We start from the raw sequence: 24,852 nt of genomic DNA, 5'->3' as shown, positions 1-24,852 counted from the left end.
GGTATTCATCAAATAGAATGCAGATTTGTGAAGGTGAAAAATTAGTTTTACCTATTCTCAAACCAAACTTTGTCACTGACCGAATTAACTAATATTAAATTAGCATGATTTAATTTTATATACAATATCATGGAAATAAGATCTACAACGTTTTTTTAATCTCCAATGATACATAGTAGTGAATTTAATTTTCCAATCACAAATTCCATCCAGTTGTAAGATTTTTTTAAATTTTCTGTTAAAATCCTATTATATATTAAAAACACAATTCTTCCCAAATAGATATTCTGATTAAATTAGTTCAAAGGCAACGAAGTCAGAGGTACTTACAGAATTTGTTATACTTACATTGTAAGCTCTTTGTGGCAGAGACTGTATGTTTGTATAAAGAACAGGAGTACTTCAAGTACTTAAATTGCCACCGTCAAGTCTGTCACTGAGTGGTTAGAGAGGCTGAAGTGTTCTCCCATTGGTTTTTGAATGTTATGATTCCTGATGTCAGATTTGTGTCCATTTATTCTTTTGCGTAGAGACTGTCCGGTTTGGCCAATGGACATGGCAGAGGGGCATTGCTGGTACATGATGGCATATATCACGTTGGTAGATGTCCAGGTGAATGAGCCCCTGATGGCGTGGCTGATGTGATTAGGTCCTATGATGGTGTCACTTGAATAGATATGTGGACACAACTGGCATCGGCCTTTGTTGCAAGGATAGGTTCCTGGGTTAGTGTTTATGTTGTATGGTGTGCGGTTGCTGGTGAGTATTTGCTTCAGGTTGGGAGGCTGTCTGTAAGCGAGGACTGGCCTGTCTCCCAAGATCTGTGAGAGTGAGGGATCATCTTTAAGGATAGGTTGTAGATCTTTGATGATGTGCTGGAGAGGTTTTAGTTGGGGGCTGTAGGTGATGGCTAGTGGCGTTCTGTTATTTTCTTTGTTGGGCTTGTCCTGTAGTAGGTGGCTTCTGGGTACTCTTCTGGCTCTGTCGATCTGTTTTTTCACTTCAGCAGGTGAGTATTGTAGTTTTAAGAATGCTTGATAGATCTTGGGAGACAGGCCAGTCCTCGCTTACAGACAGCCTCCCAACCTGACACAAATACTCACCAGCAACCAGCAACAAAAAAACTTCAAAAACAGACTCCAAAGAGAGACTGCTGAAATCGAATTAATATTCAAATTAGATACAATTAATTTAGGTTTAAACAGAGACTGGGAATGATTGGGTCATTACACTAATTGAATCTATTTCCCTATGTTAAATTCTCCTCACACCTTCTATGGGTCATCTCAATTATCACTTCAAAAGTTTTTCTTCTCCTGCTGATGATAGCTCATCTCAATTGATTAGACTCTTCCAGTTGGTATGCATACATCCACCTTTTCATATTCTCTGTATGTATAAATATCTCCTGTCTGTGTGTTCCATTCTATGCATCCGAAGAAGTGAGCTGTAGCCCACGAAAGCTTATGCTGAAATAAATTTGTTAGTCTCTAAGGTGCCACAAGTACTCAAGTTCTTTTTGCGGATACAGACTAACACGGCTGCTACTCTGAAACCTGTATATTTGTATGTCACCTATCATGACAGTTAATGGGTTTAATTACTTCTATTTGTTGTATAATATTCTTGAATGACAGATAAGTGAGTTTAAATTCAAAATTGTATAGGCTGTAAGTTAAACAAAACAGATGTAATTACTTGACTAATCATTTGTACGTCTAATCACCTAAATAAGAAGTCCTGTTGCTGCAGCTGTTGAAGATAGAGGGAGGTCACACCCAGTGAACTCCTTGTTTCATTTTAGTAGCAGGGAGGCCAGCACAGTGCATTCTTACCCAGGCCGCTAATAAGGCTTGAAATTGGCAATACTGTCATCAATTCTTGCTCTGACAAATTCAGCCTTTCTATAGATCAGACTCTGTCTGTTCATGGTGGTGGGTTTGATGTCTATCTTTAGAAAGGAGCATATTGTGGAATTTGAATGGTAAATCCCCACCTTAGGGTAGCACCAGTCCTTGGAGGCTACTTAACCCTGCTTGTCAGGGCCATCCAGTGCTAGGCAAGGATGGCCAAAAGGTTTGGACCCTACCAACACCCCAGTTACTTCTCCAGCATCTAGCCATCACCTTTCTTGAAATGGAGTCCCATGAAACTCTTCCTCTAGATGAGGGATTTAAGCTGCAGTTCACTAAAGGAAAAGAAAATTCAGAACGATAGCCTGTGACTGTTTTTCCCCTCTCATTGAGTAATGGGCCTACCCTGTTCTTGGTCTTCCTCTTCTAATGTATTTGTAGAATGTTTTCTTGGTACCCTTTATATCTCTATCTAGTTTAATCTTGTTTTGTGTGTTGACCTTTCTGATTTTGTCCCTACATACTTGTGTTATTTGTTTATATTCATCCTTAGTAATTTGACCTAGTTTCCAGTTTTTGTAGGACTCTCTTTTGAGTTTCAGATCATTGAAGATCTCTCCTGGTTAATCCATGGTGGTCTCTTGCCATACTTATCTTTCCTGTGCAGTGGGATAGTTTTCTCTTATGCCCTTAATAATCTCTTTGAAAAACTGCCAACTTTCTTGAACCGTTTTTCTCCTTAGACTTGTTTCCCAGAAATTTTACCTACCAATTCCATGAGTTTGCTAAAGTCTGCCTTCTCGAAATCCATTATCTTTATTTTGCTGTTTTCCCTTCTACCATTCCTTAGAATCATGAACTCTATCATTTCATGATCACTTTCACTCAAGCTGCCTTCCACTTTCAAATTCTCAACCAGTTCCTTTCTATTTGTCAAAATCAAATCTAGAACAGCCTCTCTCTTAGTGCCTATCTCCACCTTCTTAAATAAATAATTGTCTCAAATACATTTCAAGAACTTGTTGGATAATCTGTTCTCTGCTGTGTTGTTTTCCCAATGGATATCTGGGTAGTTGAAGTCCCCCATCATCACCAAGTCCTGTGCATTGGATGATTTTGTTACTTATTTAAAAAAAAACTCATCCACCCCTTCTTCCTGGTTAGTTGGTCTGTGGTAGATTCCTACCTTGATATCACCCTTGTTTTTTACTCCTTTTATCCTTACCCAGAGACTTTCAACAAGTCTATCTCCTTTTTCCATCTCAACCTCAGGCCAAGTGTATACTGCCTGTCCTTCCTGAGCAAGCTGTACCCTTCTGTACCAATATTCCAGTCATGTATATTATCCACCAAGTCTCTGTGATACCAGCTATGTCATAGATGTGTTTATTAATCAGCATTTCTATTTCTTCCTGCTTATTCTCCTTACTTCTCACATTAGTATACAGATATCTAAGATACTGATTTGATCCCCCCCCCCCGTGTTCTCTTTTGTCTCTCTCTTATCCTGCTAATGGCCCATGCTCCCTCCAGATTCCAACCCTTCTTCCAGGTGTCCAAGTTTTTGAACAACCTGTGGGCTTTTGTCTCATGCCCTCGTTAGACCTAGTTTAAAGACCTCATCACTAGGTTAGTCAGTCTGTATCCAAATGTACTCTTCCCTTTCCTTGATAGATGGACCCCATCTCTGCTTAGCAGTCCTTCTTCCTGGAATAACATCCCATGGTCAAGGAAGTTGAAACCCTCCTGGTGATGCCATCCTCACAGCCAGGCATTCACCTTCAGGATGCATCTGTCTCTGCCTGGACCCCTACCCTTGACCGGCAGGATTGAAAAGACCACAATCTTCACTCGCAGCTCCTTCACTTTTACTTCCAGAGCCCTGTAGTCACTTTTGATCTGCTCAGGGTCATACCTCATAGTGGAAACTCTGTGAAAGTTCGAAAGCTTGTCTCTAGCAGCAACTGAAGTTAGTCCAATAAAAGAGACTGCCTCACCCACCTTGTGTGTCTAACATCTGATAATGAAATATAAGACTGTATAAGCATTTTGACTGAGGAACATTCAAACTCTCCAGTCACTTGTTGGTGAGTGGGGGAAGGAGTGAATCCAATGATGAGACATAAAAAGTAGGACTTTCTATTAATCACATTTAACTCATGCGATTAACTCAAAAAAATTAATTGTGATTAAACAAATTAATTGCGATTAATCGCACTTATAACAATAGAATACCAATTGAATTATTAATTATTTTGGATGTTTTTCTACATTTTTAATATTGATTTCAATTACAACATAAAATACAAAGTGCACAGTGCTCATTTTATATTATTTTTATTACAAATATATGCACTGTAAAAATGATAAACAAAAGGAATAGTATTTTTCAGTTCACCTCATACAAGTACTGAAGTGCGATTTCTTTATCGTGAAAGTGTAACTTACAAATGCAGATTTTTTTTGGTTACATAATTGCACTCAAAAACAAAACCGTGTAAAACTTTAGAGCCTACAAGTCTACTCAATCCTACTTTTTATTCTGCCAATAACTAAGACAAACAAGTTTCTTTACATTGACGGGAGATACAGCTGCCTGCTTCTTATTTACAATGTCATCTGAAAGTGAGAACAGGCGTTCAAATGGCACTTTTGTAGCTGGTGTTGCAAGGTATTTACATGCCAGATATGCTAAACATGCATATACCCCTTCCTGCTTCAGCCACCATTCCAGAGGACATGCTTCCATACTGATGATACTTGTTAAAAAAACAAATGTCAATTAAATCTGTGACGGTACTCCTTGGGGGAAGAATTGTCTCCTGCTCTGTTTTACTCACATTCTGCATATATTTCATGTTATAGCAGTCTCAGATGATGACCCAACACATGTTTGTTTTAAGAACACTTTCACAGCAGATTTGACAAACCGCAAAGAAGGTACTGATGTGAGATTTCTAAAAATAGCTATAGCACTTGACCCAAGGTTTAAGAATCTGAAATGCTGTCCAAAATCTGAGAGGGACGAGGTGTAGAGCATGCTTTTAGAAGTCTTAAAAGAGCAACACTCTGATGCGGAAACTACAGAACCCAAACCACCAAAAAAGAAAATCAGCCTTCTGCTGGTGACATCTAACTCAGATGATGAACATGAACATGCATCAGTCTGCATTGCTTTGGATCATTATCAAGCAGAACCCATCATCAGCATGAAACCATGTCCTCTGGAATGGTAGTTGAAGCATGAAAGGACATATGAATCTTTACCGCATCTGGCACGTAAATATCTTGCAACACCAGCTACAAAAGTGCCATGTGAATGCCTGTTCTCTCTTTCAGGTAACATTGTAAAAAGAAGCAGGCAGCATTATCTCCTGCAAATTGTAACCAACCTTATTTGTCTGAGTGATTGGCTGACCAAGAAGTAGGACTGAGTGGACTTGTAGGCGCTAAAGTTTTACATTGTTTTATTTTTGAATGCAGTTTTTTTTACATAATTCTAACTTTGTAAGTTCAACTTCAATGATAAAGAGATTGCACTACAGTACTTGTATTTTTCAATTCACTTTGTACAACTTTTTGGGTTTTACAGTGTTAATATTTGTAATAAAAAATAAATATAAAGTGGGCACTGTACATTTTGTATTCTGTGTTGTAATTGAAATTAATATATTTGAAAATGTAATAAACATCCAAAATATTTAAAATAAATGGTATTCTATTGTTGTTTAACAGCACAATTAATTTTTTTAATTGCTTGACAGCCCTAATAAAAACTTATTATACAATTTAAACAGTACAGGGCGATTTTCATGAAAATAGAACTCAAATGACATAATTAGAATACCTCAGAGCAGCTCTTCGTTATATATGATATTTCCATCAATATATGTCATTGGATTTAGCCTTTAAAAAGAAATTACTTTTATTCAAACTAACAAATCTGTAAATAACTCAAATTGAAATTAAATGTGCAAGTCTCAAAAGGATGGTGTAAAATAAGTCTTAGAACTGACCCTCAGGATCAAATTACAATAAGAGACTGATTTTGGAGGCATTTCTATCTGACTTCTTTGTTACTTCCAGAAAACTCTTCTGTGACAGCTGCTCTAACAAACTTTTTCAAACACACATTGTTGAGAGAGCTCTATCTTTGCAAATGAAACCCTAATGATAAACTGCTTTCCAAAGTAGATTTCTTTCATTTGTAGGCACCTTTTATTATCCACCAATATAAAACAGACCTATATGACCACGTAAAGGCTAAAATGTCCCTTCTTAAAGCAAAAAACATCAGAGGAAGCAGAGATAGGTCAGACGGAGTTTGGGGAGCCAAAATAGGATCCATGGATCCTGAACATCTGGAAGTAAGGGCATATCCAGAGCAGGTTTGTTGATACTTAGACACATCGCCCCTGGTAGCCTGATTTTATATTATTTTTGTATCTGAAGCCTTTTTAAATCTGAAAGTTTCTAATGGATTTTATTATCAATTTATATTATTTCACTGAAATAAAAATTTATCCATTATCAAGGTGTACAATACCAGCTTCTCTTCTGCAGTTCAGATTCCTTCAAGGTGAGATGCCTTTACCAGCAATGCGCTATGATGTTCTTGGCCACTGGGGTCATGTTCTTGCCTGCAGGGCTCCATCAATAAGATGTTTGGGGGAAGATCTGGAAGGAATATTGATAGCTCCCGAGCCAGGATATATGTCTCGATGCTTTATATATATATCACATATTTTTATTTGGAAATTCCATTTTCTAATAAATCTAAATATTTTTATACTGTGGCTCACATAATAACTAAATGAGAACGATGTGCATTGCCATATCAGATTGGACTAGTGGTCTAAATAGTCCAGTATCCCTTCTCTTACACTGGTCATTACCAGATCCAGCATTGCCATCTCTTGCACTTTTGTTGTGATTTGGGCTATATTTGGTATCTTTTCATAAAGCCCTAATTTCTGGAGGGATGTGGTTACATGAGAATCTCAGCTTTTTGTTTTGGTTGTTTGTTTCTGGGATTCATAGTTGCAGAACAAAACTTGAAAATATGAATCATAAAGGATCAAAATGAATCCAAAATATATTCCTTTTTAAATATCATGGGTTTTGGGGACCTAACTTATGATTAAGGCTACGATTTAGTCACAGGTATTTTTAGTAAAAGTCATGGACAGATATTGGGCAATAAACAAAAATTCACAGCCCCCTGACCTGTCCATGACTTGTACTATAAATACCCATTACTAAATATTGGGTGTTGTGGGGGGCTCAAGGGGCGCAGCTGCTGTTCTGGAGGGGGGCTCTGGGGCGCCAGCTGGTGCTGGAGGGGGGCTCTTGGGTGCTGGCTGGTGCTCTGGATGGGGGGCAGCCTGGGAGTGCCGCAGCTACTGGTGGGGGCAGAGAGGCAGCTGGTGCGGCTGGCCCCAGGGTCAGTTGCACCTGCCGGCTGCAGAAGTCCTGGAGGTCCTGGAAAGTCACGGAATCCGTGACTTCCATGACAGACTCGCAGCCGTGCTCATGATATTTGAGCCTTTGGGGAAGCATTTGCAGATGCTTTAGTGGAAGATGTAAGAAACCCTCTAATGGATAATTATGGAATAACTAGATCATAGGGAAAGTTTCTTCCTAGCCTCCATCACTTAGGGTATGTCTACACTACGGGATTATTCCGATTTTACATAAACCGGTTTTGTAAAACAGATTGTATAAAGTCGAGTGCACGCGGCCACACTAAGCACATTAATTCAGCGGTGTGCATCCATGTACCGAGGCTAGCGTCGATTTCCGGAGCGTTGCACTGTGGGTAGCTATCCCATAGTTCCCGCAGTCTCCCCCGCCCATTGGAATTCTGGGTTGAGATCCCAATGCAAAAACAGTGTCGCGGGTGATTCTGGGTAAATGTCGTCACTCAATCCTTCCTCCGTGAAAGCAACGGCAGACAATCATTTCACACCCTTTTTTCCTAGATTGGGAGCTCAGCCAAGAATGCAAATGCTTTTCAGAGACTGCGGGGACTGTGGGATAGCTGGAGTCCTCAGTACCCCCTCCCTCCCTCCATGAGCGTCCATTTGATTCTTTGGCTTTCCGTTACGCTTGTCACACAGCACTGTTTGCCGGGCTTTTCCTGTCTACCTGGCCAGTGCATCCGAGTTCAGATTGCTTTCTTGAGCGATCACAATGGTGCACTGTGGGATACCACCCGGAGGCCAATACCGTCGATTTGCGGCCACACTACCCTAATCCAACATGGCAATACCAATTTCAGCGCTACTCCTCTCGGCAGGGAGGAGTACAGAAATCAGTTTAAAGAGCCTTTATATCGATATAAAGGGACTCGTTGTGTGGACAGGTGCAGGGTTAAATCGGTTTAACGCTGCTAAATTCGGTTTAAACGTGTAGTGTAGACCAGGCCTTAGAAGTTGGTTTATACCCAAAAGTATCTGGGATCATATCCTGTCAAAAAAGCCAATGTTTTCAATCCTATTTAATGTAACTGTGGGTGTTCTTATTATGTATGTAAATGAGGAATCCTTTTTTTAATTCTACTAAGCTCTTGGCCTTACCATTTTATTGATACGCTCAGAGAAAATCAGAGACACATAACTGTCCATTATTAATCCATATCACATCATATTGATCTAGGTGTTTTCGATTTTATTTTGAATGATAATTTCAACCATGTTAAATGCCACTGAAGTGAGGCTCATTGTTCTGTAAAACCATGCTCAGCCCTAATGCCATATTTAAAGATAGGTATATTTGCTATCCTACCCACCAATCCTTCTTTGGAATAGTTTTGTTTTAAAGAAATATTGCTAAATGGGGGTCTCTGACTAAATAAGGGTGCCTTCTAAACCAAGATATATAGTATGATGATAGTGTTTGTGCATGATGGAATTACTCTTGGCATGCAAGAAAATTCCCTCTTCATTTCTACAAACAGGCTGGGAATATTGTAAAGTTCATATTGCACAGTTTGTACAGTGAAGTTACTCACTCACTTGCACTAGTTTTACACTGATTGCTATGGAATTACTGCTGATTTATATTACTGTCAGTGAGAGATGAACTGGGTCCTTGAAGTTTGCTATGAGTGCAGTTTAGAGAGGTTCTGCTATATCAATCTTTCTGGGGTTGTTTTTTTTCATAGTCTCGATAGTGAAGAAGAGGAGCTGCCTGCTCTCTAGATTGGTAATCTAGGAGTGTGTGTGAATTGCATTCTGAGATGGGGTGATGAGCACTTGGTATCAACTTGAAATGGGAGGATCTGCATTGGTATAGAAACATTCATCCTCTTCCATCCATGTTTAGAGGGCTCTGTGCCCACTAAAGGTGCTGTGCTGGTACTCAGCTTATCCATGGGCATAACCGTGGGAGGAGTTGGAAACAGCTGCTCAGCATGGCAAACTCCCCCTTATATTTCTTGTATCAGAGGGGTAGCTGTGTTAGTCTGGATCTGTAAAAGCAGCAAAGAGTCCAGTGGCACCTTATAGACTAACAGACGTTTTGGAGCATGAGCTTTCGTGGGTGAATACCCACTTTGTGCATCCAACGAAGTGGGTATTCACCCACGAAAGCTCATGCTCCAAAACGTCTGTTAGTCTATAAGGTGCCACAGGACTCTTTGCTGCTCTTATATTTCTTGTAATTTATGCATTGTTTAGTATAATAAATTTCTGTTGCTGGGATTTGCCGTAACTCCTCCCCCACAGCTCTTCTACACCATAGAGAGGGGGATAAGCATGTGGGAAAGAAGGTGTCACAGCCTCATCAAACTCCCACTGCTAGATGCTCACCAGGCTGCTGTGTTGGGCAGTACTTATAAGCTTCTCTTAGTCACTGAGTAGGCTGCAGACTCTCTGGCACACTTCCTGGGCGCAGACTGTATTTGTGCTACCCATTCAGGAAGTGATCCCCTGCAGCCCAGCTGCCTTGGGCCCCCAGGACCATAGAATCATAGAATCATAGAATCTCAGGGTTGGAAGAGACCTCAGAAGGTCATCTAGTCCAACCCCTTGCTCAATGCTAACCCTCTCCCCCACCGCCATGACACCCTAGTAATTTAGGCATACCTCTTCCCAGAGCAATACACTTGTGGATACTCCAGTTTATAGTTTAACATTTGAGGGGTCACATGATAGTTGATGTAAATAGGCCCAAACTTTGTAAAAGGGCTTCTAAAACAATCACTCTTTACTTTAGACAGCACTAGAGAGATTCAGATCAAGGCAAAAGAATAAACCCTCTATGCCATTCACTGCCTCAGTTTCTTCACCATTTCTGGGCATTCACTGGGATTTGGACCAGGGTTTCAGGTCCTCTCTCTGTGACATCACTACTCCAGGAATCTTAGTATGGAGGCCTCTCTTATGATAATTATGGAGTCTCCTTTCTGACCCCTGCACCGAGCTTTATATAGCTTTGGCTGGTCACACAGTTAACAGGGGTCTCCTTGTTCAGAAAACTTGCCCTTTTGAGTCCCTTTGTTCGTTCTTTTGTGAGTCTCTCCTCAACTTCTCATACTTTGTCTTTCTAAATCCCTGTTTTAAAACTTCTGTCTCTTTGTTCCCTTCTGGAGTTTTCCACTACTTAAAACCCTAGATCTCTCCAGACAACCTGGAGAAAACTGGTTTCACTAGGATGCAGCCATCCCATTGTTCTGTTCAGGCAATATCTATTCAGGAGTTCATGGGCTTTAATGACTGTCCTATTTAGAAAGATCATAAGCTTGTCTCTCTCACCAACTGAAGTTGGTCCAGTAAATATTACCTCACTTACCTTGACTCTGTCTAAGTCAAACACTCAGGTGTCCCTCCCTATCTCCTAACACACAAATATGAGATAAGAACAGTAAAGATGATCATAAGAGCTTAGACATATAGAGAGTTCATAATCTCAAACAGGCTTAATAAATTGTACATAAACAGATTCCCCAAATCATCATAGAAGAGTTAGTGGAGCAGAAGTTGGTGTGATAAGGTAGGGTTCAGCAATGAAGAATGCCTGTAATTCATAGGATGTCTCCTGTGGAATCTCTCTGTCTCTCAATTTCTCTCTCTCTCTCTGGGAGGAGAGACAGATGTGAGGGATGTTGTTAAAATGCAGCCACAGATTTGTCCTCCCTTTCCTTTTGACCTGCAGTTAGAAGGATTTAGCTCTTTAAAACTTGGAAATTAAGTGGTTTTGCTTAAGCTCTGAGTTGGTTCCTGGGGTGCATGGGAATTGTCTGAACTAAATAGCACTGTTCCGGTGCACTCAGTCCTGTGTGGTTATGACTTTTTTAACAAATCCATGGACCTCAAATTTTGCCCACCCAATATCACAAATGTAGCTAAATTGCAAATTCAGAGAGAGGGAGGGGTGCTTTTGGCATATATCAGCTTGCACCCATATTTCAATTTATGAAAGGCTGTGTTACTGATTGCACTGTCAGGCCTTTCTTGTATAAACTTGGTTTTAATATAAAATACAATGGGGAAACCTCTCAGAAATAAAATATTAACATATTTTAGCCCTTCCTCTTCTCTTAGACATCTTGACAAACAAAGTAGGGAAATTTATAACAACTCTTGTAAGTTCTAATATCCTCCTGTTAGTAGTTTATAAATGTGTATGATTTAATGCAAAGGTAACTTTGACTGTAGCCACTTTAAAATTTATTTTAAATAATTGGAAAATATTTTTTTTATAATGAGTGGTTGAATTGGTTATGTATATCTGCAGATATGAAAAAGTGGATACAGTAGGTAATTATTAACTAAGCGATCTCATGCTTGGCTACTATTCAAGGAATCTAAAGCTGATTAAATTGGCATATATTGTAATGGGTGACTCTGCTATTTGGTGTGTTATGTAACTGATCATTTACTACTTTTTATCCTATAATAAATTATATTTTGCATTTATTTGTTGTGGGTACAGTATTATGAATTTTGACTCCATGCAAATATAATGAAATACTACTTTTCAATGGACTAAATTTAAAACAAAAAACTATTGCAAATGTAGTTTTTTTATACCTGAATTAAATATTTTGTATATGTAATAATGTATTTAGATTTTCTTTAATTTCAAGTCCATAGTAGCAGAATTCTAATATTTATAAATACAGGAGCTAGTATTATTAAATAGAAAAACAATTAGGACTCAAATTCAGAATATGCCTCTTTTGTTTGTTCCAATTTTGAATATGTATGATGATCAGTGTTGCAGTTTAAAGTAACATAAATCACCAGTATTAAATCTTTTGGTTATTTTGAGTTATTCTGTTGTTTCTTGGACATTTCAGTAATTGTTGTAAACTGATATTTTTTCATAAATAAAATCCATTGAACTTTGGACTTAGTTTCTCTGCAATAAAAGCTTAACCAGCAGGTGGCAGTCATTGATCAAAATATGCTAGGCCTGAACTTTAACTGGGCTTGTTCTGATTAGTCAGTAAAGCCAAAAAATCTCCATAATTATTGTATATGTATCCATCATTACATTCAAATAATGAAAATTGTTGCTCTTCTTTTTTCTTTTTCTTTTTGAACAAAGTAGTCAAATGGACAATCTAGTGAAGTATAAGAAAACAAGCAAACCCTGAAAATGTTTGCAGTTTTATCTTTATAAGTGTTACTGGGAAAGTGGACAGCATTTCAAATATGTCTGTAAAAATAAGAAAGGATAGACATACATTTATGAAATTATTAAAATCCGCATCCACCAGATTTGGGGTTGCCTAAATCCAGCTCTGCTTACTCCCTAAATATTAAGAAAAGTGTTCCCATTCTCTGCTGGTTAGCACATATCACAATACATCATGACAAAATACTTAAAGCTGACAGCTAGAAATGTGTGGAAGAGAAATTCATGAATTATTTAAAAATAATAGTGTGCGTTCTGACAAGAAAAGCTGTGCTTAGAAGGAAGCCAAAATTGTGAGACTAATTAAGTAAAATGACTAAACAAGAACGACTGGGGGCCTGATCCTGTGAAATACTGAGTACCTTCCACTCCTATTGATTTCAGAGTATGTTGAGGCCACTCGACACCTCACAGGAATGAGGGGAGAATTGAGGGTGGTTTCTACACCAAGACTGTGGATGGTCTGGGCCTGGTTTTCGGTGTGGGGCATTTCTCATAAAGTCCTGTAGTTTGTGTAGTTCCACAGGTGTGCATGGCACTTTACTGGGAAATATTGGCACAGTCCAGTCTCATGAAATGTTTACAATCTGAGAACCAGAGTGTGACCCCCTTATTTTATATTGCAAGCAGTGAGTCATACTACTTAGATTGTAAGCATCTTGGTGCAAGGACCAGGTTTTTGTTCTGTGTGTGTACAATGCCTAGCACAATGGGATTCTGGTCCTGAACTAGGGCTCCTTGGTGCTATGGTAATATCAGGGCCGGCTCCAGACCCCAGCGTGCCGAGCGCGTGCTTGGGGCGGCATGCCGCGGGGGGCGCTCTGCCTGTCGCTGGGAGGGCGGCAGGCGGATCCGGTGGACCTCCCACAGGCGTGCCTGCGGAGGGTCCGCTGGTCCCGCGGCTCCGGTGGACCTCCTGCAGGCGTGCCTGCGGATGCTCCACCGGAGCCGCGGGACCAGCGGACCCTCCGCAGGCACGTCTGCAGGAGGTCCACCGGAGCCGCGGGACCGGCGACCACCAGAGCGCCCCCCCCGCGGCGTGCCACCGTGCTTGGGGCGGCGAAATTCCTAGAGCCGCCCCTGGGTAATATTACTAATAATCATATGTAGTCCCATTGACTTCAGTGGATCTGTTCATTTCAGTAACTTTTCATCATTTTAAGTAAGAGGCTCACAGCCTAGCCCTAAAAGGTACCAGGTTTGGGCCACCTCTGCTTAACGCTGAAGTTTAGGGGTTACATATTCGTCACCTACAAAAGGCAATATTTTGTTAATGTTCGGTAAATGCAGGCCACTCCCATTTAGGGAACAGGAAACTACTCCATCCGTGGCTGGGACTAGATGCTTTGCTGGCCAGGGCAGAAAAGTTCCCCCTATCTCCTGTCCCAACTCCCTGTGAAAAGCTAAGCCAAAAAAGGCCAGCCAGTCGGCATAGCTGTCCCTACCCCCACTGAGTGTCGGCTCCCAGGATGACCGCCCTGCTCTGCTCACCCATCCCTAAAACTAGCCCTAGACATGTAAAACTAGACATATAATAAATGACAATCCCTGCCCATTGATCTTACTATCTAAAAGAATGCAGTTTCCTCCTCACAGCAATGTCAGGAAACTTGGTGTGCAAAACCGCTGGATCCCATGAGCCCTAAAACCAGAATAGTTTATGTGGAGACACTGGACTTCTGCACTGATTCCCGATTCCCTTGGTCCTCTCAGCTGTGCTGGAAGTGCTTTTCATCAGTCATTTCCTCCAGAGTCCCTCTGTAGAAGGCTGTACTTCATGTAAAGTACAATAATGCCAGTAAGATGAGCATACACTTACTTGCTAAAATTATACAGGCTTAAGGGTAGTGATGCCACACAAAATGGATGTCTCCCAACTTCAGCTCCTGGCTACCTCCTACCAGAGTGTGGAACCTCTTGGGAAGGTCCCTGTTCCAAACAGTTTACCATCTAGGTATAAGACAAGAGTCAACAGCTGGATACAGACAGACAAACAGGAGTACAAGGAAACAATGAGACAGTATTGGTCAGCATGATAGGCTGTGGTTTCAATATACCAACAGTCAAACCGTTGTCAAGTGTTTTATAGGCATCATGGCAAAAGAAAGTTTTAAGGAGGGATTTGAAGATGGATAATGAGGTAGCATGGTTAATGTTTATGGGGAACTCCTCCCAAGGATGTGGGGCAGCAAGGAGAAAGCACAAAGGTGTTCATTTGAAAATGTAACAAGTGGGCAATGGAAGCTGGCCTCATGGGCTGATTGAAGGCAGGAGTTGACTTTGATAGTGAATGAGGGATGATAGGTCAGGTGAAGGGCCTTGAAAGTGAAGGCAAGTAGCTTATGTTTGATGTGAAGGGGGCGGAGAATGTGCAGAGATTCAAAGAGAGGAGAGCAGGAAACTCGCATAATATTTTTGTCAATTTTCTCTTGTAAGAAATCAGAAGATCCTGTGCGGAGAGTAATGGAGGGAGGAAAAGGGGAGGGTTCGAGGAGTGAGCCAAAGGCATAAAAAAAAATGCTGCGATTGTGGCCATGATTATAGTTGGAGAAGTAGAGTTGTTTAGTATGGAAGATAGCAGAACTGAAAGAGGAGAGGCAGATTTGTGGAGGAAGTCAGCTTGGTCATGGGACTTCCACCAGAGACATTGCAATGCAAGAGCAGGAGTGGAGGAAGCAGATTTGGGGGTTGGCAGGGCAGACTTTGCAATGGGGAGAGAGGGACAAAGAGTCAAGGGTGGAGAAGAGTGAAGCCTAGAGAGAATTAACAACCGCACCAATGGAAGAGAGAGCAGGGAGGAAAGGTTTGAGAGCAGACAAGAAGTCATCAATGCTGAGGGACTCATGGAGAGGCCAAGTGACAGGATGTGAGAGGGAGCTAATGGGAGATTCTGAAACAAAGTAAATTAGTGGTCAGAGAAAGGGGACTCAGCAATGCAGAGTTCAAAAAGAACACTGTGCTTGGTAAAGATCAAGTTAAGTGAATGGCCCTTTTGGTTTGTGGGAGAGTTGAACTGGGCTGCAGGTTGAATGAAGGGGTGAGGGTGAGGAAACTGGGCTTATTTAGTCTGCAGACGAGAAGAGTGAGGGTGGGGGGATTTGATAGCAGCCTTCAACTACCTGAAGGGGGTGTGTGACGGGTTGGACCCTTTGGGAAGTCACCTGATGTGCTGAGATACCACTGAGCCAACCTGTTCTGCCAGCATGGGCCCCCTTTAACTGGTCTTGCTAGCCAGGCTCTTAAAACCTCCTCTAATACACACACAGGCAGGGCCACAACCAGCTGCAAATCAGCTCTGGGAAGACTCAATTTAAGGGACCTGCTCCAGCACTCAGCTGTCCACCTCCCTTGGAATACAGACCCAAAGATATATTACTAAATTCGCCTCTTCCCTCAGTGTGGAAGAGAGATGTGCACACTTCTTGCCACCCCAGTTAGAAATTGCATAAACTGGGTTATATTGTAAACCAGAAATAAATGTATTAACTGTAACAGGTTTATTTTAAGTAGTTAAGGAAGTAGCAGACAGAACAAGGCGGATTACTAAGAAAATAAAACAGAGCATGGAAACTAAGCTTAATACATGAAAGAAACTGGTTACAGTAAGTTCTCACCCTAAATGTGGTTCTAATAATCTTCTTCACAGGCCAGATGTCCTGCCCGCCTGGGCCCAGTTCTTTCTTCCTGTTCAGTCTTTGTTGTTTCCAGCAGTCATCTTGGGTGGAGTAGCAGGGGAGAACTCACGACCTGGATTACCTCACTCCCCCCTTATGCAAATCCTATTTAAGGGTGGGGAGTCCTTTGTTTTCTAGTTTGACACCCCCCTTCCCTTACAGTGGAAAGTTACAAGAAGCCCTTGTAGCCATTCTTCACAGGCTGACCCACACCTTCACAGGAAGACTAAGCTTTTTCACAGTCCATTGTCCTTGTTAATGGGCCATGCGCTCTGTCTGGCTTTTCCATCGTTGTACCTGAAGTGTTGGCAGTGGGTATCACCCAAAGTAGCATGGTTGAAATACAGATACATAGTCAATATTCCCAATTTCAGATACAAAAATGATACTTGCATACAAGTAGGATAATCACATTCAGTAAATCATAACCTTTCCAATGATACCTCACATGACCCGTCTTGCATAAAGTATATCTCTGTTATGTCATTTTCATATCATAAGCATAGTTTCATAAAGAATATGGAATGACATGTCAGAAGAGATTCCAAAGAGGATGGAGCTTGGCTATTTTCAATGGTGGCAGATGACAGAACAAGGAGCAATGGTCTCAAGTTGCAGGGTGGGAAGTCTAGGTTGGATATTAGGAAAAACTATTTCACTAGGAGGGTGGTGAAGCACTGTAATGGGTTACCTAGGAAAGTAGTGGAATCACCATCGTTAGAGGTTTTTAAGGCCTGGCTTGACAAAGCCCTGGCTGGGATGATTTAGTTGGGGTTGCTTTGAGCAGGGGGTTGGACTAGATGACCTCCTGAAGTCTCTTCCAACCCTAATCTTCTATGAGTCTATGAAATATGCAGCTAAGGGGTTAAATAGGCCATCCACAGAGAAGTTGCAGTCACCAAGAATGAGTGTGTGGGATATCGTGAGGTGAGAAAGAGAAAGCTAAGAGTCAAGAAAAGAAGGCAGATAGGTGGGTGGTAGATGACAGAGACATGGGGTGGAGGGAGGAGAGGAGAGAAAAGTTGGAAGTACTGCTTTTCAAAAGAGGAGAAAGTGTGAGGGAAGAGAGGAAGGGATTGGAAGCTGCAAGAATGGAAAATTTTGGATTTGGATGTGGATAGAGACCTCTTTAAAACTTTTTAATGAAATTAACGCTACTGGGAATTGTGGGATATGGGAGACTTTAATTTCCCAGATGTAGATTGAAAGACACGTTACTAATAATGATAGGGCCCAGATATTCCTGGATGTGATAGCCAACAGATTTATTCACCAAATAGTTATTGAATCAACAAGAGATGATGCTATTTTAGATTTAGTATTGGTAAGTGGCACGGCCCTCATAGAAGAATTGGTTGTAGAGGACAACTTTGGTTTGATAATGAGTTAATTCAGTTTAAACTAAATGGAAGGACAAACAAAAATAGTACTGCAACTAGGATCCTTGATTTCAAAAAGACAAACTTAAAAAAACAACAACAAAAAAATGGGAATTAGGGAAGTAAACTGGACTGAAGAACTCAAGGATCTGAATGTGGACAAGGGTTGGAATTAGTTTCTGCAACTTTGATTTAAAGTATCTGGAGTGCATCCCAAGGTGAACAAATTAATAGGGAAGGATTGCAGACCACACTATATTGAACAAACAGGTTATTAAGAGAAAACATTTTACAGGTTATTAAGAGCAAGCAGGTATGGATCAACAAGGAACGCTACCTCTTGGAGATCAGAAACTGTAGGGAAAAAGAGGGAACTGCCAAAAGCCAACCATAGCTGGACCTTTGCAAAGGAAATTAAAACCAGTAGTAAAAGATTCTTTAGCCAAATAAATAAAAAGTAAACAAGGAAAGAAGAAGTGGGACTTCTGAGTACTGAGGATAGGGAGGAGATTAAAAATAATCTAGGTATGAGCCAGCACCTAAGCGAGTAATTTGCCTCAGTTTTTAAGAAGAAGTGTGGACGAAGTGGCAGAGTAGCAAATGGGAATGAGGTTCTGGAAGTAGAAATCAGCACATCCAAGGTGGAAGCCAAATTTAAGCAGCTTAATGGGGCCAAATTGAGGGGTGTGGATAATCTCCATCCAAGAATATTTAAGGAAGTGGCACATGAAGCTGCAAGCCTTATAGCAATGATTTTTAATGAATCCATAAACTTGGAGAATTGCAAATTTAGTATCTATCAGGGCCATCCTTAGGCACATGCAGCTGCATAGGGCACCTGAAAATTTGGAGCACCACTGGATCTTATTGTCCACTCTTCCAGCTCTTCCTGTCCTTGTTCTGACCCTTCCTGCAGGCCCCCACCATAGCTGGCTGCTGCAGCCTGGTGAGTCTTCCTCTAGAGGGGATCTACTAACTTAAAAGTGAAAAAGCCTTCCAGCCTGCCAGACCTATTAGCACAACATTGAAACTGTTAAAGAGCCATTCAAGTGATAATGAAGCCATTTGCCAACCACCAGCTATATACTGTCAGTTTCTGAATTTACTGACACAAACAGTTGTGCATTACTGTAATATTTACTCAGAACATGTTAGGGTATGTCTACACTACAAGAGTAGTTCGATTCAACTTAAGTCGAATTTGTGGAATCGACCTTACAAAGTCGAATTTGTGTGTCCACACTAAGGATACTAATTCGACTTTGTGAGTCCACACTAACGGGGCAAGCGTCGACTTTGGAAGCGGTGCATTCTGGGCAGCTATCCCACAGTTCCCGCAGTCCCCGCTGCCCATTGGAATGCTGGGTAGAGCCCCCAATGCCTGCTGGGGGAAAAAATGTGTCGAGGATGCTTTTGGGTAACTGTCATCATTGAACCGTCACTCCCGCCGGCGGGAAATCAGTTCGCGCACTTTTCCTGTTAGTGACAGTGCGGACGCCACAGCACTCCACTGCGATCATGGAGCCCACTGCGATCATCGCTGCACTTATGGCCGTTGTCAACTCCTCGCACCTTATTGTACACCTCTTCAACAGTCAGATGCTGAGAAATCGGTCGAGGAGGCTCCGGCAGCGCGGTGAGGACATGAAGTCACAGAGTGGCACAGACCTCTCAGAAAGCACGGTACGCCACGCCGTGGAGATCATGGTGGCAATGGGTCATGTTCATGCTACGGAGCGGCGATTCTGGGCCCGGGAAACAAGCACGGACTGGTGGGACCGCATAGTGCTGCAGGTCTGGGATGAATCACAGTGGCTGCAAAACTTCCGCATGCGTAAGGGCACTTTCCTTGAACTGTGTGACTTGCTGTCCCCTGCCCTGAAGCGCAAGGACACCCGGATGCGAGCAGCCCTGAGTGTGCAGAAGCGAGTGGCCATAGCCCTCTGGAAACTTGCCACGCCAGGCAGCTACCGGTCAGTAGCAAACCACTTTGGCATGGGCAAATCTACCGTGGGGCTTGCTGTGATGCAAGTAGCCCACGCAATCGTTGAGCTCCTGCTCTCAAAGGTAGTGGCCCTGGAAAACGTCCAGGTCGTCATAGATGGCTTCGCCGCGATGGGATTCCCAAACTGCGGTGGAGCTATAGATGGGACTCACATCCCTATCCTGGGACCGGCCCACCAGGCCAGCCAGTATATTAACAGAAAGGGCTACTTTTCAATGGTGCTGCAAGCACTGGTGGACCATAGGGGACGCTTTACCAACATCAACGTCGGGTGGCCGGGCAAGGTTCATGACGCGCGTGTGTTCAGGAACTCTGGTCTGTTTAGACGCCTGCAGGAAGGTAGTTTCTTCCCGGACCACAAAATAACTGTTGGGGATGTGCAGATGCCTACAGTGATCCTCAGGGACCCAGCCTACCCGCTAATGCCCTGGCTCATGCAGCCCTATACAGGTGCCTTGGACAGTGAGAAGGAACTCTTCAACTACCGGCTGAGCAAGTGCAGAATGGTGGTGGAGTGTGCTTTCGGACGTCTCAAGGGGAGATGGAGGAGCTTACTGACTCGCTCGGATCTCAGCGAAACCAATATCCCCATTGTTATTGCTGCTTGCTGTGTGCTCCACAATCTGTGAGAGCAAGGGGGAGACCTTTATGGCGGGATGGGAGGTTGAGGCAAATCGCCTGGCTGCTGATTACGCTCAGCCAGACACCCGTGCAATTAGAAAAGCCCAGCGGGAAGCGCTGTGCATCCGAGAGGTTTTGAAAGATAGATTCCTCTGGTTGCAGGGTAACCTGTGACTGTTCAGTTTCTTTACAGAGAAGCTGAACCTGCCCCTGTTTCAGTTACTGTTGACTTTCTTTTGCGGTTACATACCCCGTTCACTACGTATCCCCCCTTCCAACACACGTTTAAAAATAAAGCTAATGGAATATTGTTAATTAACAACGTTTTCTTTACTAATAAATTCGCGTTAAAGGGTTGAAACAGGGACGCAGACTGTGGCGGGTAGGGTGTGCAGTGATGTACAGACCGCTGCTACACTCGAGGAATGACAGGCTCCTGCTCCTAGAGCGGTCTGCAGTGCCGGACTGGTTGTTTCAACGGAGCCTGCCATCCCTCCTTTTCGGGACTCTGTGTGCGGGGGCTATGTGGCCTTGTGGCGGGGGAGGACTGGGGGGAGGACGGTTACAGGTGGGGGCGTAGGAAGGGGTGAGGGGTGTGTGGGAAGGGGGAGGAGGTGTAGGGGGATGAGGGCTCTGGCTGGGGCTGAGGGTTTGGGGCATTGGAGAGGCTCAGAGCTATGGTGGAAGGGCAGGGTAAGGGCAGCCTGCCTTGCCATTTTTGGATGGCAGGCGCTAGGACCCTGGGGCAGCAGACAGCATTTCTGCGGGGAGCCGCTCTACTGTCAGGCAGGGACGCGGCGGGGCGGGGGGAGACCCGTGGGGGCCAGGGCCCGATCCAGGCAGGGCCGGGGGAGAGACCCAGCTCCAAATATAGCTGGAGCAGGGCACCTGCTGCCTATGCGCAGAACATGAAAAACACCTCCCAGACTGACCAGGGTGCCTAGTGACTGCACTGTGTGTGTGACCTGCTGTAGATCCTGCCCCCGTGTCTGTACCCTGGTAATGGTGACTGTCCTATGCAATTACCAAACCCCTCCCCCCCCCCTTCACACAAAGTCTTCTGTAAAGAAAAATGACGGAAACAGTAATGAACAGCAAACTATTTTTAATAATCAACTACACAGTTAGTGGATGAAACTGGGATTTGGCCTTGGGTGACCCAGAAAGGGAAGGACTTCTCAAAATTTAGCAAATGAGAGCTTTTTGGTACTTGAGCACTCTGCTGAGGTGGAATGACAGTGTTCATGGCCCTTGGCGCACCTCCTTCTTGTTATTTTGGGTGAGGGGGGTATTGGACTTTGTGGCGGGGAGGGCGGTTGCAGATACAGTGCAGGGGGGCTCTGTCCTCCTGCCTGCAGTCCTGCAGAACATCCACAAGGCGCCTGAGCGTGTCCGTTTGCTCCCTCATTAGCCCAAGCAGCGTTTGAGTCGCCTGCTGGTCCTCCAGACGCCATCTGTCCTCCCGTTCGCTGTGTGAGCGCTGCTGCTGAGAGAGGTTCTCCCTCCACTGGCTCTGCTGGGCCGCCTCGGCTCGGGAGCAGCCCATAAGTTCTGCGAACATCTCGTCCCGTGTCTTTTTCTTGCGCCGCCTAATCTGCGCCAGCCTCTGTGAGGGGCATGCTGGAGCAGGTCGGGATACAGTTGCAGCTGTGTGATGGGAAAAAGGGAGTGAATTCCTTACAAAGATACATTTTTGCAAAGAAGAAACATAGTCTAGTCAGTCTCTGTGAACAAGACCATGCACAGCACCTATCTCATGCGCACTCACTCAGGGAAAGTTTGAATTTTCGGAATTCGCTTTCATTGCCTGGGGGATTGCACTGCAGATCAGACAAGCGGGGCAGGACAGCAGAATCCGTGGAGCAGCCAGGCATGTAAGCCAAAGACTTTTGGCTGCTTAAAAGTGAATGTATACCACTGTCCTCTTGCTGCAGGCAATCCTGAAAGCATAAACTCTGCCCCTGTTCCACCCCCTCGCGTCTGTTCCATGGGAAAGATCCCTGTATGCTGCCCCTTTGCAGCCTCCACCACGTGGCTGTAAAGTGACGCTTCTTGTTATGCAAAGGAACAGTGAAGCACTCCCAATACTAATAGTAAACAAATTACTCTAATTAAATGCAGGAGTCTCCGAGCGAGATCACCCTGAGGAGGGTCACAGAAAGAGATAGAGAGCGCATGCTGCATGAAAGCGAGCACAAACCAGGGGCCTATACTGCCATGCTCGTTGAGGCAATGGTCCCGGAGTACCAGATGAAAGCCTGGCGCGGAAAAGTGTGCTACCTCGGAGCACCCAATAAAGCAGCTCTCCCCAGGAACCTCATGCAGAGGCTTTTCGATTACCTCTAGGAGAGCTTCTCGGAGATCTCCCAAGAGGATTTCTGTTCTATCCCCATATATATTGACCTTCTTTTCAACTAGTAACTATTCCTGCTCCATTAAAAATAAATGTTAACATGTTTAAAGCACGTACCGACTGATCCTTCCCCTGATTCAGGGTCCGGGGTAACGGCTGGGGAGGGTTGGTAGGGGATCTCAGTGAGGGTGATGAAGAGATCCTGGCTGTCTGGAAAATCAGCGTTGTAAGCGCTGTCGCCTGCCCCCCCCCCATCTCCTTCCTCATCTTCCCCGTCTGCGAACACCAGGGCCGCCCAGAGGATTCCGGGGGCCCGGGGTCTTCGGCGGCGGGGGGCCCTTCCGTTCTGGGACCCGCCGCCAAAGTGCCCCGAAGACCCGCGGCGGGAGCCCCCCCGCCGCCGAATTACCGCCGAAGCGGGACCCGCCGCCCGGTCTTCGGCGGTAATTCGGCGGCGGGGAGGGTCCCCGCCGCGGGCCTTCCGGGCACTTCGGCGGCGGGTCCCGGAATGGAAGGGCCCCCCCGCCGCCGCCGACCGGGCTGCGCTTCTCCCGCCCGGCCCCGGCTTCTCTTCCCCCCCCCCCGCCGCCTGGCCCCGGCCGCCGCTTCTCCCCCCCCCCCGCCTGGCCCCGGCCCCGACCTCGGCCTCTCCCCCCCGGCCCCGGCCTCGGCCCTGGCTTCTCCTCGGCCTCGGCCTCTTACCGAGCGCGTCTCCGGCGGGGCCTGAGCTCCGTCCCGCTCAGAGCCGCGTGGTGAGGGGGCGGGGCTGTGAGCTCCACGCCCAGCGGGGCGGGGCTCAGGGGCTCGGCCGGAGTCTCGGCGCATCCAGGAGAGGGGCGGAGGCGGGAGCCTCCGCTCTTCTCTTGGGGGCCCCTGCGGAGCCCGGGGCCCGGGGCAAATTGCCCCCTTTGCCCCCCCCTCTGGGCGGCCCTGGTCGACACTATCCCATCCTCAGAGTCCACGGACACTGGTGGGGCAGTGGTGGCAGACCTACCGAGAATGGCATGCAGTGCCTCGTAGAAGCGGCATGTCTGGTGCTGGGCTCCAGAGCGTCCGTTTGCCACTTTGATTTTTTGGTAGCCTTGTCTCAGCTCCTTGACTTTCATGCGGCACTGCGTTGTATCCCGGCTGTATCCTCTGAGTGCCATGGCTTTGGAGACCTTCTTGTAGGTCTTTGCATTCCGTTTGTTGGAGCGCAGCTCCGAAAGCACAGACTCATCGCCCCACACAGCAATGAGATCCAAGACTTCCTGGTCAGTCCATGCTGGGGCCCTCTTTCTACTCTGAGATTCCCTGGACTCCTCTGCTGGAAAGCTCTGCATCGTTGCCAGTGCTGCTGAGCTCGCCACGACGTCCACACAGGAAATGAGATTCAAACTGGCCAGACAGGAAAAGGAATTCAAATTTTCCCGGGGCATTTCCTGTGTGGCTGGTCAGAGCATCCAAGCTCGGACTGCTGTCCAGAGTGTCAACAGAGTGGTGCACTGTGGGATAGCTCCCGGAGCTACTAAGGTCGATTTGCATCCACACCTAGCCTAATTCGACATGTCGAATTTAGCGCTACTCCCCTCGTCGGGGAGGAGTACAGAAGTCGAACTAAAGAGCCCTCTATGTCGAATTAAATAGCTTCGTGGTGTGGACGGGTGCATGGTTAATTTGAATTAACGCTGCTAAATTCGAATTAAAGTCCTTGTGTAGACCAGGCCTTAGTCTACAGGACCTTAGTTTAAAATTTGCTTTAAAAATATTTCATTAGTGAATTGGTGAAGATTATCAAATCAAATCTCTAAAAAAATCCTTACATAGATTTTTAGATGCACAATCATCTTTAGCCTTAAATGCGTGGTCCTTCAGACATATAGTTTTGAAGGATTTATTTTAAAAAGACCACCCTTATCTAAAATACACACTTTAATTTTAATTACTACAGTAAAAAAAAACTTGCTTCCAAAGTCTTCCTGTCCTTTTTGTCCATCCCTTTCTCCCTTCACACACACACCTTCTTCCCTCCCTTCTCCCCCCCGCCCCCGTTTGAAGAGAGCCCTTAAAGGGACACCACCCCTTTCCTTCCAGATAGCCGGACAAAGAGTTTCCCTTTCTTTACCCCTGACTATCTGATGAACTAGTTTTAAGAGAACTCTCCAGCAAAATCAGTACCTAGTAAGATATAAAATCCTTTGTTATGCCTATGCCTAAAATCTTTGGAAACATATTTTTTAAAGTTGGTGAAATTTCATAAATGTGTTCTCTGTGTATATATATATCTTCCTACTGTATTTTCCACTGCATGCATCCAATGAAGTAGGTTTTAGCCCATGAAAGC

At 44.3% G+C, this 24,852-nt stretch overlaps 1 protein-coding gene across 2 annotated transcripts in view; it reads left to right on the top strand.

Moving 5' to 3' along the window:
• Nucleotides 1–24,852, top strand: part of SYN2 (synapsin II) — a 440,231-nt gene that overhangs the window by 181,691 nt on the left and 233,688 nt on the right. The window lies entirely within an intron of this gene.

This window comes from Mauremys mutica, chromosome 7 (assembly GCF_020497125.1).
Source record: "Mauremys mutica isolate MM-2020 ecotype Southern chromosome 7, ASM2049712v1, whole genome shotgun sequence".
NCBI lineage: Eukaryota > Metazoa > Chordata > Testudines > Geoemydidae > Mauremys > Mauremys mutica.
The sequence above is the reverse complement of the archived record's forward strand: the minus strand, read 5'-3'. Positions and strand labels throughout refer to the sequence as shown.